Source organism: Schistocerca cancellata, chromosome 5, assembly GCF_023864275.1.
Source record: "Schistocerca cancellata isolate TAMUIC-IGC-003103 chromosome 5, iqSchCanc2.1, whole genome shotgun sequence".
Taxonomy (NCBI): Eukaryota; Metazoa; Arthropoda; class Insecta; order Orthoptera; family Acrididae; genus Schistocerca; species Schistocerca cancellata.
This window is the reverse complement of record NC_064630.1, coordinates 23483280-23499758: the sequence shown is the minus strand read 5'-3', so window position 1 is coordinate 23499758 and position 16479 is coordinate 23483280. Positions and strand designations below refer to the sequence as shown.

General features: G+C 42.2%; 1 long non-coding RNA gene across 1 annotated transcript in view; it reads left to right on the top strand.

The window, feature by feature from the left end:
• Positions 1–943: 943 nt before the first annotated feature.
• The window catches only part of LOC126189045 (uncharacterized), a 59345-nt gene continuing 43809 nt past the window's right edge, over positions 944–16479 (top strand). Inside the window, exon 1 of the long non-coding RNA XR_007537902.1 lies at positions 944–1159. This is a non-coding gene — a long non-coding RNA (uncharacterized LOC126189045). The remainder of the gene's footprint in view (positions 1160–16479) is intronic.

Sequence of the window (16479 nt, the reverse complement as noted above, 5' to 3'; positions counted from 1 at the left end):
TGTCGCAAATGTCTATGTTATTACAACCCTTCAATCACAATGTCCTCATTTGGAGACATGTATAAAGTTATAAATATGTCACATACCTTTTTGAAAGACACCTTTAGTTTTCACCTTCAAGAATGTACCTTTGTACGCACAAATAATTTTTTTCCTAAACTCAGGAGATATTAACCGGCTGATGAAAGGAACAAGGTTACTGGGAAGGGTCCATGTGACTGTGCGTATTCAGTTTTGTTTTGTGGTACCACAGATTGATAGGAGATGTCGACACCGTCCTCAGATAACCTCTCTGCTTGTGACAATATGTGAGGACAACAATAACAAATGGTAAAATTTAACGAATTTTAACATACTAAGCATTTATTTTGTATGTCATTATATGAGGACGCCATGACCGAAAGGGTTAACGCAAATCAGCAGTCTTGGAAGCGAATAATCGACAAACAAATTCTGTATGCATGGCCTGTCATCTGGCGGAAAGTGCTTTCTGTATACTCGCTCAAAAGTGGGAAGTCTTTTTAAGGCGTATAGACACACAACTCGATACCGCAGAAGCTGTCGTCAAAGCGGCATGTTGTCTACGTAACTTCCATCGAAATGATACAATCTACATAACTACTGACCGACTGGAACAGCCTGACAACAGATGAGTTAACACTTCTTCAAAAATGTTTTAGTGCCCATGCTGTGCGAGACCAGTTTCTGACCTATTCGTTACTAATAAGTTGTGAAGTAACAGTGTATTCACACTTGCTATAAATAAAATGTTTGCAGCTTAAGGCTCGATTCACTTGGTGGGCAACGTCACGTCAACGTCAGTTTGCCTGCCGGCCGGTATACTTCGAAAGAATAGTTTGACGTTGACGGTGGGAGTCACATGGTTGGTGAACTGCTTACGATTGGCTGTTACTTTTCTGTCTGTTCTGCGGCTGCTCGCGTACCACGAGTTTGATTTTGCTAGCAGTGTTCTCCACATCGAAAATATCTACTGAGTTTTTAGTTATAAAATGTTTTTGTATAAACATGAACGACGAGAAGTTAATCGAACTCGTTCTCCAAAATGTGGAGTTGTATGACATGAGCTGCAAAAAATACAGCGACACTTTGTTTAAAGAAGAAATATGGAAGAAAATTGGATTGGTTATCGGTCGCCCAGGTAAATAACTGTACGAATATTGTAGGTCTACTGCAGATTATATTTATTTTGTATGTAATGTATTTAGATGAATAACATCGCACCTGCATCTACACTCCTGGAAATGGAAAAAAGAACACATTGACACCGGTGTGTCAGACCCACCATACTTGCTCCGGACACAGAGGGCTGTACAAGCAATGATCACACGCACGGCACAGCGGACACACCAGGAACCGCGGTGTTGGCCGTCGAATGGCGCTAGCTGCGCAGCATTTGTGCACCGCCGCCGTCAGTGTCAGCCAGTTTGCCGTGGCATACGGAGCTCCATCGCAGTCTTTAACACTGGTAGCATGCCGCGACAGCGTGGACGTGAACCGTATGTGCAGTTGACGGACTTTGAGCGAGGGCGTATAGTGGGCATGCGGGAGGCCGGGTGGACGTACCGCCGAATTGCTCAACACGTGGGGCGTGAGGTCTCCACAGTACATCGATGTTGTCGCCAGTGGTCGGCGGAAGGTGCACGTGCCCGTCGACCTGGGACCGGACCGCAGCGACGCACGGATTCACGCCAAGACCGTAGGATCCTGCGCAGTGCCGTAGGGGACCGCACCGCCACTTTCCAGCAAATTAGGTACACTGTTGCTCCTGGGGTATCGGCGAGGACCATTCGCAACCGTCTCCATGAAGCTGGGCTGCGGTCCCGCACACCGTTAGGCCGTCTTCCGCTCACGCCCCAACATCGTGCAGCCCGCCTCCAGTGGTGTCGCGACAGGCGTGAATGGAGGGACGAATGGAGACGTGTCGTCTTCAGTGATGAGAGTCGCTTCTGCCTTGGTGCCAATGATGGTGGTATGCGTGTTTGGCGCCGTGCAGGTGAGCGCCACAATCAGGACTGCATACGACCGAGGCACACAAGGCCAACACCCGGCATCATGGTGTGGGGAGCGATCTCCTACACTGGCCGTACACCACTGGTGATCGTCGAGGGGACACTGAATAGTGCACGGTACATCCAAACCGTCATCAAACCCATCGTTCTACCATTCCTAGACCGGCAAGGGAACTTGCTGTTCCAACAGGACAATGCACGTCCGCATGTATCCCGTGCCACCCAACGTGCTCTAGAAGGTGTAAGTCAACTACCCTGGCCAGCAAGATCTCCGGATCTGTCCCCCATTGAGCATGTTTGGGACTGGATGAAGCGTCGTCTCACGCGGTCTGCACGTCCAGCACGAACGCTGGTCCAACTGAGGCGCCAGGTGGAAATGGCATGGCAAGCCGTTCCACAGGACTACATCCAGCATCTCTACGATCGTCTCCATGGGAGAATAGCAGCCTGCATTGCTGCGAAAGGTGGATATACACTGTACTAGTGCCGACATTGTGCATGCTCTGTTGCCTGTGTCTATGTGCCTGTGGTTCTGTCAGTGTGATCATGTGATGTATCTGACCCCAGGAATGTGTCAATAAAGTTTCCCCTTCCTGGGACAATGAATTCACGGTGTTCTTATTTCAATTTCCAGGAGTGTATTTATGTATGTATGTACTCACGATTAGGAGGTGAAAACGCTTAGCAGAGGTTAGAACCTTCCTGCTGCTTTCCAATTTCACAATTATTCGCGAGTCGTGAAAGTGTATTTCGACCATGTTTATATGTCATACTTATCATTCCGAAGCAAATATGAGTATTCTACGCCACATAGTAATTTTGGCTAGTAGTTAACTATGTATAGTATTTATTTACATACTTTCTGGTACTGAGTCTCACTCAACATTTCGTATTTAAGTACAACTGCAGTATAAAGTTCGATGTTCCACATTCATATACAGTGTGCAGTTGGTTCTCTGCAGTGCCAAAGTTATTGCAGGACGATCTGTAGCAGATTTAGATCTACATAACAAGGGGCCATAAATTGTGAATGTTTAGCCTATAGATCTATTTCTTGATAGTGTGCACTATTACAATAAATATTCTGTTCTATAAAATACGTAAAGGTACAAAACAGGAACCCTCAAAGGAATTGGTAAAGCCGAAGCATCAGACTCACCTCAAACAAACCATTAGTTTTTCTCGTGGAGAAATTGCACGGCGCATGTTTGGTCTGCTTTCTTGATGCTGCTGGTTATCAGAGGCAGCAAATTAAAAAATTGCTGTCTCGACATTCGTAAATATTTATAAAATGACGTCTCCTCTTCTTCCAGCTCTCTGTACAATGTGTGATATTCGCCTTCACACATTCTCTTCAAAATCATTTTCTTCACCCACGTTCGTTTTGATTGCCTTGCCAATTTCCGCTCTCTTTCCACATCATCTAAAGCAATTGCAATCGTAGCAAGTTCATCAGGACTAAATATAATGTCCGCCATCCACTCTCGTGAACACTTCTGCGAGTTTCCAATAACGCGACCGAGCGAGGTGGCGCAGTGGTTAGCACACTGGACTCGCATTCGGGAGGACGACGGTTCAATCCCGTCTCCGGCCATCCTGATTTAGGTTTTCCGTGATTTCCCTAAATCGTTTCAGGCAAATGCCGGGATGGTTCCTTTGAAAGGGCACGGCCGATTTCCTTCCCAATCCTGCCCTCACCCGAGCTTGCGCTCCATCTCTAATGCCCTCGTTGTCGACGGGACGTTAAACACTAACTACCACCACCTCCAATAACGCGCCAAAACGTGGTTGAAGTTTTGCCGTCGCTTGACGTTCCGTCCAGTGTGAATGCAAGTGGATTTTTGAGGGTGTGTGACGTCACTGACGTTGACGTGACGTTGCCTACCGTGTGAATCGAGCCTTAATTATTCTGCTAGTTTGCGTAAGCATATTGCAGTTTCAGCTGAACTGTATTTTACATTACAATATTTATCTTTTACAACGCTGGAATATCATGCAACTACGTATTTACTTATAAACAAAGAAAATTCCTGCTTGTCTTAAACGTGTTCTATGTTGTAGGCTTTTTTGTCACATTTTACAATCAAGATGTTGTGTATCGTACAAAAATACGTTTGCATGTATCAAGTCAATCAGTCTTCCGCTTTTTCCATCATCTTGCCACTTGTAGAAAATCACAACCTGCCATCTTCCCGCCCCGTGAGCAACAGTGGTGTAGCGCGGGTGCCCGCCTCCTGTTTGACCGGAATGATGGCATAGCATGCAACACAGGCGTTTCGGTGGCTTCCCGCTCCCTGTGTAGTGATTCATACCATCCGTTTTGAACTTTTAAGAATGCATGTCTATGTTTCCATATTATCGACGTTATATAATTCAAATAATATTATACATTCACACTTAATTGTTGTATTACTGTAACGTCGAGCTGTTTTCAAATTAAAAAAATAAATACAAATCCTTGCTAGTCTGTTAACAGTGTAATTATTGCAAAAGTAGAACAACACATAAAACATCTTACTTTATTTCATCTTTTTTCTGGCTTGTCTTTGTAGACATATTTGGCTTATTTAGTTTTGGAGGGATGGCAACACTGCAGGCGTGCTAGTTGCTGCATATCTGGTGTTGTCTGTGTACTGGCGCACTGTCTCCGTGGCGGTATTGCGAGCTCTCTTCTCCCAGTTACCAGCAACCGATGGTTGGCAGTTTCAGTGTAGGCAAACAGCATGCATAGCTTGCTTTGTTAATGGACTAATAATTAAGTAGTGAGTGGAGTGTGGTGTAAGTCGAACTGCGGTTTGTGTCGCTGATATAGGCCATTTTCGTATGTCATTTCATTTGTCTCACACAATTTATTTTCGTCTAGTAACTTCGAACAATTATCATGTAGGTGATGAAGATTCTGTCACTGGTATTATCATTCCTGTTGTAGGCTTCCCACTAAACACGACATCAAAGATTGTGTTAAAAGTTAATACCTATACAGGACTATTACAAATGATTGAAGCGACTTCATAAATTCACTGTAGCTCCATTCATTGACATATGGTCACGACACACTACAGATACGTAGAAAAACTCATAAAGTTTTGTTCGGCTGATGCCGCACTTCAGGTTTCTGCCGCCAGAGCGCTCGAGAGCGCAGTGAGCCAAAATGGCGACAGGAGCCGAGAAAGCGTATGCTGTGCTTGAAATGCACTCACATCAGTCAGTCATAACAGTGCAACGACACTTCAGGACGAAGTTCAACAAAGATCCACCAACTGCTAACTCCATTCGGCGATGGTATGCGCAGTTTAAAGCTTCTGGATGCCTCTGTAAGAGGAAATCAAAGGGTCGGCCTGCAGTGAGTGAAGAAATGGTTGAACGTGTGCGGGCAAGTTTCACGCGTAGCCCGCGGAAGTCGACGAATAAAGCAAGCAGGGAGCTAAACGTACCACAGCCGACGGTTTGGAAAATCTTACGGAAAAGGCTAAAGCAGAAGCCTTACTGTTTACAATTGCTACAAGCCCTGACACCCGATGATAAAGTCAAATGCTTTGAATTTTCGGCGCGGTTGCAACAGCTCATGGAAGAGGATGCATTCAGTGCGAAACTTGTTTTCAGTGATGAAGCAACATTTTATCTTAATGGTGAAGTGAACAGACACAATGTGCAAATCTGGGCGGTAGAGAATCCTCACACATTCGTGCAGCAAATTCGCAATTCACCAAAAGTTAATGTGTTTTGTGCAATCTCACGGTTTAAAGTTTACGGCCCCTTTTTCTTCTGCGAAAAAAACGTTACAGGACACGTGTATCTGGACATGCTGGAAAATTGGCTCATGCCACAACTGGAGACCGACAGCGCCGACTTCATCTTTCAACAGGATGGTGCTCCACCGCACTTCTATCATGATGTTCGGCATTTCTTAAACAGGAGATTGGAAAACCGATGGATCGGTCGTGGTGGAGATCATGATCAGCAATTCATGTCATGGCCTCCATGCTCTCCCGACTTAACCCCATGCGATTTCTTTGTGTGGGGTTATGTGAAAGATTCAGTGTTTAAACCTCCTCTACCAAGAAACGTGCCAGAACTGCGAGCTCGCATCAACGATGCTTTCGAACTCATTGATGGGGACATGCTGCGCCGAGTGTTGGAGGAACTTGATTATCGACTTGATGTCTGCCGAATCACTAAATGGGCACATATCGAACATTTGTGAATGCTTAAAAAAACTTTTTGAGTTTTTGTATGTGTGTGCAAAGCATTGTGAAAATATCTCAAATAATAAAGTTATTGTAGAGCTGTGAAATCGCTTCAGCCATTTGTAATAACCCTGTGCATTCATCTGACAGTATCCAGGGATTAATGGTTTAATGTGAAAATGATTTCTCAGTGGCTCATGACGTGTTTTCATTGGGCTACATTGTAAATGGTATCTCTGAGGGCAGGAAGTGCCTCTCAGAAAATCAGTATAGGAAAATACGAGCTGAAAGAGAAAAAGTAAACAAAAAATTGAACTTTTCGTTAGATAAATTTTTTTCAGTCTAATGGAAGTTTCGATCAAGATGATCCATACAAGAATGCACATGCACACATAAATTACATGAAGCCTTTGGTAGGTGAAGACGTAGCTTTACTGTCCCAGAGGATAGTGAACATACGTGCGTTCTCTCCAATGAATGCGAAACTGTTGCAGTTCACTCTAGCAACTGCTTATCTCATAGAGTAGAAATTATGATTCAGTCCCCGCAAATGGAAGGCAAAACGTACTAAAAAGTTAGGACAACATTAGTCAAAAGAGGCCCTTGAGAAAAAATAATTTAAACTGACAGCTGTCCTGAAGATGAGACTAATCGTCTCTTTACTATTAAAAATTATAATTACATTTTATGCAGTGATGAAGTTGCTCAGAGAAAGTAGTTAGTTTATTAAAAAACGCAGATGCTGTTTTTTTTGTTTTGGGTGGCAACTCTTTTCTAATATTAAAATATTACTCACTTCAGTGGTTACAGTAAGTGGCGGCACATTTCTATGACATTAACTAGCCACGATACGTCCCGAGAGGACTTAGAATTAGACCATAAGTGGATGGAGTTCTCCAGGAGAATACTGTCGATGCAGGAACTCTGCAGATATTAAACCCGGAAAAACGGCATTGGAAAGGTGTAATCGAACCCCTTATAGCAACTGTTGACAGTATATTGTCATGATTCCATCCATTTAACATTGTTTGCATTGCAATTATTCAGACATTGTATTCATAACAGTGTCTTCTTTGAAGAGGAACTTCACCCTGTTTACTCACAACAATGAAATTTCTGAAACTTGGTCAAATTGTTTGCAAAATTTGATTCAGTTTTAGGGGAACAGCTCGTGGTCAAGATAAGTCTCGTCATTATCTGTGGACAGGCACACAAAATGGAATAATTCACTTTCTCCATCAAAAAATTAAAAACAAAATATTGTCTTTATTGAAAACTGTTAAATATTGTAGCATAATTTTGGACTGTACACCACAGACATCTAGTGTTAAGCAAATGATGATGATAGTGCGTATTGTTAATGTGAATTCTTCTGATGTTGGTACTTGTGATATAAATATTAGTGATATTTTCGTGACTATGTACCTGTGAGAGATACATGTGGTTGGGGACTTACAAATGTAGTCTTAAAAACCAGTTACTCGAAATGAAAATACGTTTGAACATAAGGGGGCAAGGCTAATATGAAAAGCAAAGGCAAAAACTTAGGAATGCAAAAACAGGTTATGGATCTAAATCTCATGGCATTTTACGTTCCCTGCAGTAATATACCCTAAATCTAATTGTGAATGATGCTGCAAGGGCACCAGAACACGCAGTTTCATTCTTTTGTTTGGCGAGAAAAACTTATGATTTAAGTCTCTGAGAACCCTAACAGCCTAAAGCACACAGTCACCGATATTGAGATTTTAGCATTTATGGATACTCCTCATATCTGTTGATCGTATGGTCAACCTCCGTTATTATATGCTGTATATAGCCCTATACTGTAAATTATTTAATCTAACAAATTTAATCTAACACTACGGTGAGGCATATGGAGACACAGTTGGCCGAATTACACCCTCCTTCAACTGTCTGTTTACAGGTTGTGCATCTTGGGTGGTGAAAGCTGTAGGGAGCCTGCCTTATGGAACATGGTCCATTAACTTAACTCTGTATTTGATATTATTGGTCACTCTGAAATTCTCCATTTTGGCTTTCGGGAATCGGAGCAACAATTCCAGTAGTTGTTCCCTTCCGGTTTCTTGAATCTCCCTACTTTATGCTCTACCAGACACACATCCAGATTACCCCAGCGGTGACAAAACTTAATCTCCTTTTCCTTGCAAGTAGAAGCACCTACTTGCATAGTCCAACATGCAGTGAGAGCTCTCCAAGAAATAACACCCAACAATGAGCTCACTGTTTGCAATCCAAAATTTCATTGGCTAGGTAAACCCATCAATTTCAAGCTTACACTGGACTTACCTCCCACTTGCAAAGGGTATCCAGATATGTTCCAACAGTCCCCATTTCCAGGGTGTAGCTTTTCCAAACCGTTGAGACTTCCGTTAGACCCCAGCCATTCATAATTAATTGACTCCCAGAGTCAATGAGCATGCATACGGGTTCATTTCCCAAACAGATGCACACAGAAGGCAACTTCCCAGTGCTCACCACACATACTCGTCTGCATCCGCCCAGTGGCCTGCTACTTCTGGGACCTGGCGCAGGTGCTTGGCGTCAACTGTTCGCCCACTCCCTCCATCCACACCCCACCCCCAAGTGCTGCGACTTGCAATTCTTTATTAAATCTTTCGTGCTACCGCACCTAAAACAGATGAGTCATGACTCATGGACCCTTTTTACACAATGGAATCTGCCCCTTACAGTCCCTCATCCCTACCACGATACCGAGCCTCCTCTTGTTTTGCATCTCCATACCTAATTTCGGCAATGCTTCCCAGTAAATGATCTAGGTCAGAAAATGACTGTGGCTTGTGAATGGACATCACCTGAGATCCATCTGAAGGTCTCATACCCTCCAAGATATTCATCATAGCTTCTGTTTCAAACAACCCCAGGCACAGGGCAACCCTGGGTACTCGTACCCTTTCTACATTTTCTGCCGATGTTGCCCCGATGCTCTCAACCGTATAAAAATAATTTTCACCCCGTAACCTAATCCAGTTGCCCAAAATTTTCTTATAGAGAGTGAAGGATCCGCCCCCTCGCTCCCCCATCCACTATGTTAGCTATTAGCCAGCTTAAGCATCTCTCAACCAATGGAAGCGCTAGCGCACCTTGTAACGCCGGAAATGCATATCCTCCTATTTCCATCTATTGTACTATAAATTTGTTTTCCTTATTTTTGTTACCTGAATATATGACATTTCTGTGTCTTCACATATTGTAATTGTTTTACTATTCATATATATATATATATATATATATATATATATATATATATATATATGCATTTATGTCGATGTATAATTGGTTTGTTTCGTAAATATTATTTGTATTTTTACGCTGGGTCTTGCCTAGGGAAAACTGCTATCGAACGATTACATCGATAGGTCGTGTGAAGAATCAAAGTGTGTAGCATCTTTGGTAGTGTTAACTCTGCCGCGTGGAGCGCGGGCTGAGCAGAGGGAGTCTGGCTGGAGTAGCGAGTGGAGCAGGTGTGTTGTGTGAAGCTCCCGCGAGTTGCCGCGCTTTCGGGGTTTGGCAGCATGTAATTGCGCTCGACTTGCGATGATAGTTTTTGACATGGTGTCGTGAACGGGAAGCATTAGCTGGCGCACATCAAGAGCCCGTTTCGTCTGGTGACCGTGTCGAGAAGAAGGCGCGCCAACATTCAGCTTCAGCAACAGCGACGGCCGACAATGAGTGACTGTCGCCACCTCCTCGATCGACGGCTTCAAACCTTCAATCAACCAACAAGGAAGACTGGAAGCACGTAAAGTTTTAGAACTGTATGGCAGACCTCAGCTTTTCAAACTTTTAAAATTGTTGCATCACAAAATTACAGCTACTTAGCATGAACCTTTGTTGCTCATTGTCCCAATTGCATTACCAAGCAGGGTCCCTTCCTTTTCCGGAATGAACCCGAGTGTCGTTCAAATTCAGACGCCAGCATTAAAGTACAATCATTCCATTTCACTACTTTAATTTCAAAGTTCAGTTAAAGTATTCATAGCTGGCTACAATACTTAGATTACACAAGCACAAATTAAGAGTGCGTGTTTTGTTACCATATTTTAACTTACCTGTGACTGCAGCTCAGCTTGGTACGTACTAAATTTTACTATTGTTAATTGTTCAGAATCGTGTAATTCAAGTTCAAAGTTAAATCTCTTATTTCTAAATTGCGTAGATTCAAGTAGCTTTGGAAATGATTGTTGAGGTAGTCCAAGACTAACCGTATTTTACTGAATTTCGATGTGCTTCAGAAAGAAAGCTCACTATTAACTTCAGTCACTAAATTAACTTTCGATTTTCCAGTTTTATAAATTCTTTTGCTAAATTAAGTCAGAGTGTAGCGAAATTTATTACTTCTGACAAACTTTCAGTTTTCACACTACACTTGTCAACCTTCAGTTGCCACGCTTCTAGTGCTAATTATATGTGTAATAATCTTTCTTTTTCAGTTACTATAGTAATTGTCCTTAGGACTGGCGACCGTAATTTCCCCCAAATCTCAAATATCTAATTACCGCTAGTTGATTGTTAACGTAATGGCCGCACATTTACTTCCTTTATTAACTTTACCCCTTTTCAAAATTAATTTCCAGCAGTTTCATTAGCATTTTTACTTTCATTTACATGTAACCCTTTCCTCCCTCTTTACCGACAAATTAACTTCAGTGACGATTGCTTTTGCCAAATTTCCATTAGGTACACGCGGTTTAATTTTTCACTGTTATTAAGGTCGATAAGTGAGGGGGAGGTTACATGTGACGACCTGGTGACAGGACAATCTTCGGATTTGAGGTTGTTCTGGACACGAATTTTGCATTGTGCAAATCTCGTAACAAAGTACTGGTTATGTACAGGCCGTTACGTCAGCGAGAATAAGTAGTGAGAGTAATCCTAATTATATTTGAGATTTGGCATTTATATTGAAAATTATTAAAATGAGTGAAGGCAACAATTGACAAAATTTGGTAGACTTGGATACGGAACAATCGGTCGAACAGTGGGAAACGCGCACCGCGGTACCCATTGTTCAGGGGCAGGCGGCTAGCATGAAAGACGCGACCGCCGAAACGCAACAAAGAGCAGAAATGGAATTCCAAACTTTAGAAAATGTTTCGGAATCGGAAGTGAAAATCAAATCTGAATCCCTTGATGACGAATACGGGGGGACAATTAAAGAGGAAGCCGCTACGGAAGTAAAACCGGTAGTTTCCAGGAATTTAACTGATTTATTGAATGTTTTGATTAACGAAATCAAGAGTCAATCGGTAGAAATTAAAGCTCTGTCTGCCAAGCAAGAAGATCAGGCTGCCAAGCAAGAAGCTCAGGCTGCCAAGCAAGAAGCTCAGGCTGAAAAAATTGAACGGATGCTAGACAATCAGAACAAAGCTATTAACGTTGTTAACAACAATGTTGGAGTTGTTAACACAAAAGTTGATAAAATCAAAGAAGATATTGTTGTAATTAATACCGAAATCGGTAATCTTAAACAGGAAATGATAGGCGTTCAGGCGGAAATTGCGAGCATAAATACTCGTTTTGATTCCGAAATTAGCAGAATCGAGAAAAGTGTAGGAGAAGCAGTTGCTCCGATCATCGAGAATAAGGTGACGGAACAAATTCAATTAGTGAAAAAACAGGATCAACAGACGGTGGAAACTTTAAAGGCTTTAGTGTCCAAAGTAGATACTAAGATGAGGGAGCAAGCTAATACCCGCAGAGAGAAAAAGAGGGAAGTGGAAACGCTTGCGACAACCACTTGCCAAGTAATTACGAGAGTGTCGGAATTAGAAAAGAAACTTGACGAAAAACAGAGCTATGTGCCAATCTGTGCACATAGTTCGGAATTGTTGACGAAAGAGGAGCGGTTCGACCCCTTGAAAAACGGCGGTATACATTCGACGGATTTCATTAAAAATTGTGAAAGAGTTTTACCTAGATCATGGACTAATGAGAGAAAAATTAATGCGGTTATTGGCGTGTTGGCTGGTGATGCCAAGCGTTGGGGCTTAAACCTCAACATTACGAACCTGACTTTTGACGAGTTTAAAAAATTTTTTTCTGGCTGAATACTGGTCAGAGCAAAAACAACAAAGTGTCTGGCGCGAATTTGTCGTATCGAGGCCTTTCGATGCGAATTCGCGCGGCTCGATGAAGGAGTTTTGTGAGGGCTGGATCCGCAAGTTGGAATATTTGCGTGATCGCCGCACGGAATCCGAAATAGTCTGGGAACTCTACAAGAAGCTTCCAGATGATACAAAACGCTACGTAGGGAGCAATTACAGGACAATCAATGATTTCCTGGAAAGAGTGGAGGACGAAGACAATTGGCGCAATAATCGCGACAGTGGTAGAGGCCGTGGTAACAACAATGGGTACCACAGCAACCACAACGACGATGACCATGGGAATAATGCATACCGCAACCATGGTAGCAATAACAATAATGGTTCGGATCGTAATAACAATCGGTACAATGCATATAATAACAGGAATGACGGAAACCAGTATCATACTAACGTGATACGGGCTTCACAGAATAGTAATAACGCCAGAGGGTGTGATCAGCCGCCTCAGCAGCATCTGGGGAGCAGATCTGCTGGGACGAGACAGGGAAACCATTAGTCGCGCCGGTGAGGGGCCGACCGGGCGTGGAGAAATTTTGGCGGCCCAATAACAGGAGAAAACCCAGGTGTCGTCGTTATGAAAATTCCGTGTGGAATAATCAACGGCGGGAGAGTGTGGGGAGCACGAGCAAGATTCGTCGTGTTTCGTCCCACAGGAGTTAGATGTTGAAGTAGTAACGGAAAGTTCTGGCCCTAACCGGCAGACCTTACCGAAAGTCGTAGTGATAGAAGTAGCCAACCCATCCGACGCAAACCTCCAGTTTAAACATTGCGAGAGTATTAAGGAGAAAGATTACGAAAATTTTAGTGATAGCCGGACACGATTGGTAGAAAAGCACATAGATTACAGCGTGTATGAGGTTAGAGCTGACGTTATACGGTCAGACGGTAGCAATGTGGGTTGCGCAGATCCAGAGGAAGTAATTGCAGATACTACTGGGCACATTCCTCCAGGTAGATTGGCGGATGAGATCAATCTGGCCAAAGAGGAATCAACGAAGGTGACAATTAGTGAATTGATAGCAAAGCAACACTCACTAGTTGACGAGTTACAGGAAAAGATTTCGGCATTGGAGGCGAAGCTACAGACTAAGCCTCAGGACAAACGTGTTGAAATTAAAACTGTATGTGAACAGAGGCTGAAAAAGCCGCCAGATAAGCCGGCTTTAGGATCAAAGCCGGATGGTTTTTTCTGGAATGAACTGGATATAGACGAGGATTTAGTGTGGGAAAATAAAGAAACAGTCGAGGACAAGTGTAGACAGATAGTAGTGACTGTTAATATGCACGACCTACAACTAAACGTGTTGATTGACACCGGTGAAAAATTGAGTGCTGTATCTGGAAAAATATTTCAGTTACTGAAAGACAGACCTGGCATCGTAGTTATGCCAGTACCAGGAGTGAAAATTATCGGTGCTACTGGGAAGGCCAGTAAACCGGTCACAAAACAGATTTTTGTCAACTTCGAGATATGTGGGGCACGATTTGAACAAGAGTTTGTCGTCGTGCCAGACTTAACTATGGAAGTAATTATCAGGTTAGATTGGCTATTAAAGTACCGTGCAGTGATTAATTGCGAAAGCAAAACTTTGACATGTACGTCACAAGATAAAACAATAGTAGTTAGCTTTGACGAGGCAGGAGACGGTGTGCATAGGCGATACCAGCCTATACACATTGTTGACTGGTGGGATGACATTGACGTAGGAATGAATTTGAACAGCCATAACGTGAGGAATTTCGGCATTGACAAAAGTGTAGAAAGTGAATTGGAAGAGATAGTCAAATTCCCTCCACGGATTGACATTAGTATTGGTGTGAAAAAAGATCGTTTGCGAGAAGTAATGAAGCTAAAAGCCGATGCTCGCATACGTCGTCATGGCGCTAAACCGCATTTTGCTAAGTTAGCAATCGGAGACTTAGTACTTGTAAAAGCTCATGAGAAATCGAGCGAGATAAACAATGAAATCTCTAAATTTAAGTTTGTTTATAATGGATCATATAAAGTCATTGGTATACCTCACACAAATGCTTATTGTTTAGAGTATCCAAGCTCTGGAAAGCTATTAGGTATACGGAACATTGTAGACCTGAAATTGTATCAACCAAGGATTGATTAGTACCACAGAAGGGGTAATTTGTACAGTATGTAGATCTAGAGTGTAAGATTTAAGGATGTGCCATGTTGCGATGCTTTTGTCTGACCTAGAGGTCATTAAAGAAGTTGTAATTAATAAGTAATTAATGTTGATTAAATGATTTAAGAGTTACTGAATATTAATCAATTTAAAAATCCAAGCTGCTAGTTTAAGTTTTCAGCTGAGTCACGGTAGACTAAGCAATGTAAATATGATTTTGTAACTAGCTGTAAGATTTCATGAATATGTGTTTTACTAGTCATTGCCGATGTAGTTAGACGCTGTTTTAAGTTTCAGGCTAGTACATGCGAGTGATGATGGACAGTGGAATTATCCACAGTGATAGTGTTTATGGACTCCTTGAGATTAGTCGGGAGTGAGTTTTTCCGAAAGAATTCAGTGAAACGGACGTTCTGGAAACGCCGTTACAAGGGCGAGTGAGATCAAGCGTGCCGCACAGGCGGGCGCAACAATACTGGCAGGTGGAGCCGCTGTCGGCTCTTGTGTCGCTGTAGGCTCTTGTGCCGCTGTCGGCATTCTTTGTACTTGCGAGTACGGAAGGTGGAGTTGTTTTTCTTCCCGGACAGCTGATGTGAAAGAATTCTGCTGTCAATATTTATGTTTTTTTCGATCTGCTGTATATTATTTTCTTGTTTAGCTTTAATTGGACATGACGAGAATATTAATTATGAAAAGGTTACATAAAAATGTGTATTCTATGTAATTAATTATTAATTTGGGTATTTTGATATAACTGTTTTTTATGGCCATGTCCTCTGATTAATTTTGTAAATTGTATTCCATTTCTTGATACTGCTAGGAATTTTGATTTTTAGAATAGCTAAACCATTTTCTATGTTTTCTATGAATTTTAATATGTTGTTAACCTGTTTTATTTTGTGCAAGATGACAGAGTGGAATAAGATTAGGAGTGTCTCCACTCAATTATTATCGTCTAAAAATTGGTTTATGGTTAATTAGACGAATGCTAAATTTTGTTGATGTTTTGAGCATATGCATTGTTTCTTTTTTGGGACATTTCCTGAGTCTGTTTAGGTTACACGAATATCCTCAGACAATGTGGGGCACGTGTAATGCCGGAAATGCATATCCTCCTATTTCCATCTATTGTACTATAAATTTGTTTTCCTTATTTTTGTTACCTGAATATATGACATTTCTGTGTCTTCACATATTGTAATTGTTTTACTATTCGTATATATATATATATATATATATATATATATATATATATATATATATATATATATATATATATATATATATATATATATATGCATTTATGTCGATGTATAATTGGTTTGTTTCGTAAATATTATTTGTATTTTTACGCTGGGTCTTGCCTAGGGAAAACTGCTATCGAACGATTACATCGATAGGTCGTGTGAAGAGTCAAAGTGTGTAGCATCTTTGATAGTGTTAACTCTGCCGCGTGGAGTGCGGGCAGAGCAGAGAGAGTCTGGCTGGAGTAGCGAGTGGAGCAGGTGTGTTGTGTGACGCTCCCGTGAGTTGCCGCGCTTTCGGGGTTTGGCAGCATGTAATTGCGCTCGACTTGCGATGATAGTTTCTGACATGGTGTCGTGGATGGGAAGCATTAGCTGGCGCACATCAAGAGCCCGTTTTGTCTGGTGACCGTGTCGAGAAGAAGGCGCGCCAACATCCAGCTTCTGCAACAGCGACGGCCAGCAATGAGTGGCTGTTGCCACCTCCTCGATCGACGGCATCGAACCTTCAATCAACCAACAAGGAAGACTGGAAGCACGTAAAGTTTTAGAACTGTATAGCAGACCTCAGCTTTTCAAACTTTTAAAATTGTTGCATCACAAAATTACAGTTACTTAGCATGAACCTTTGTTGCTCATTGTCCCAATTGCATTACCAAGCAGGGTCCCTTCCTTTTCCGGAATGAACCCGAGTGTCGTTCAAATTCAGACGCCAGCATTAAAGTACA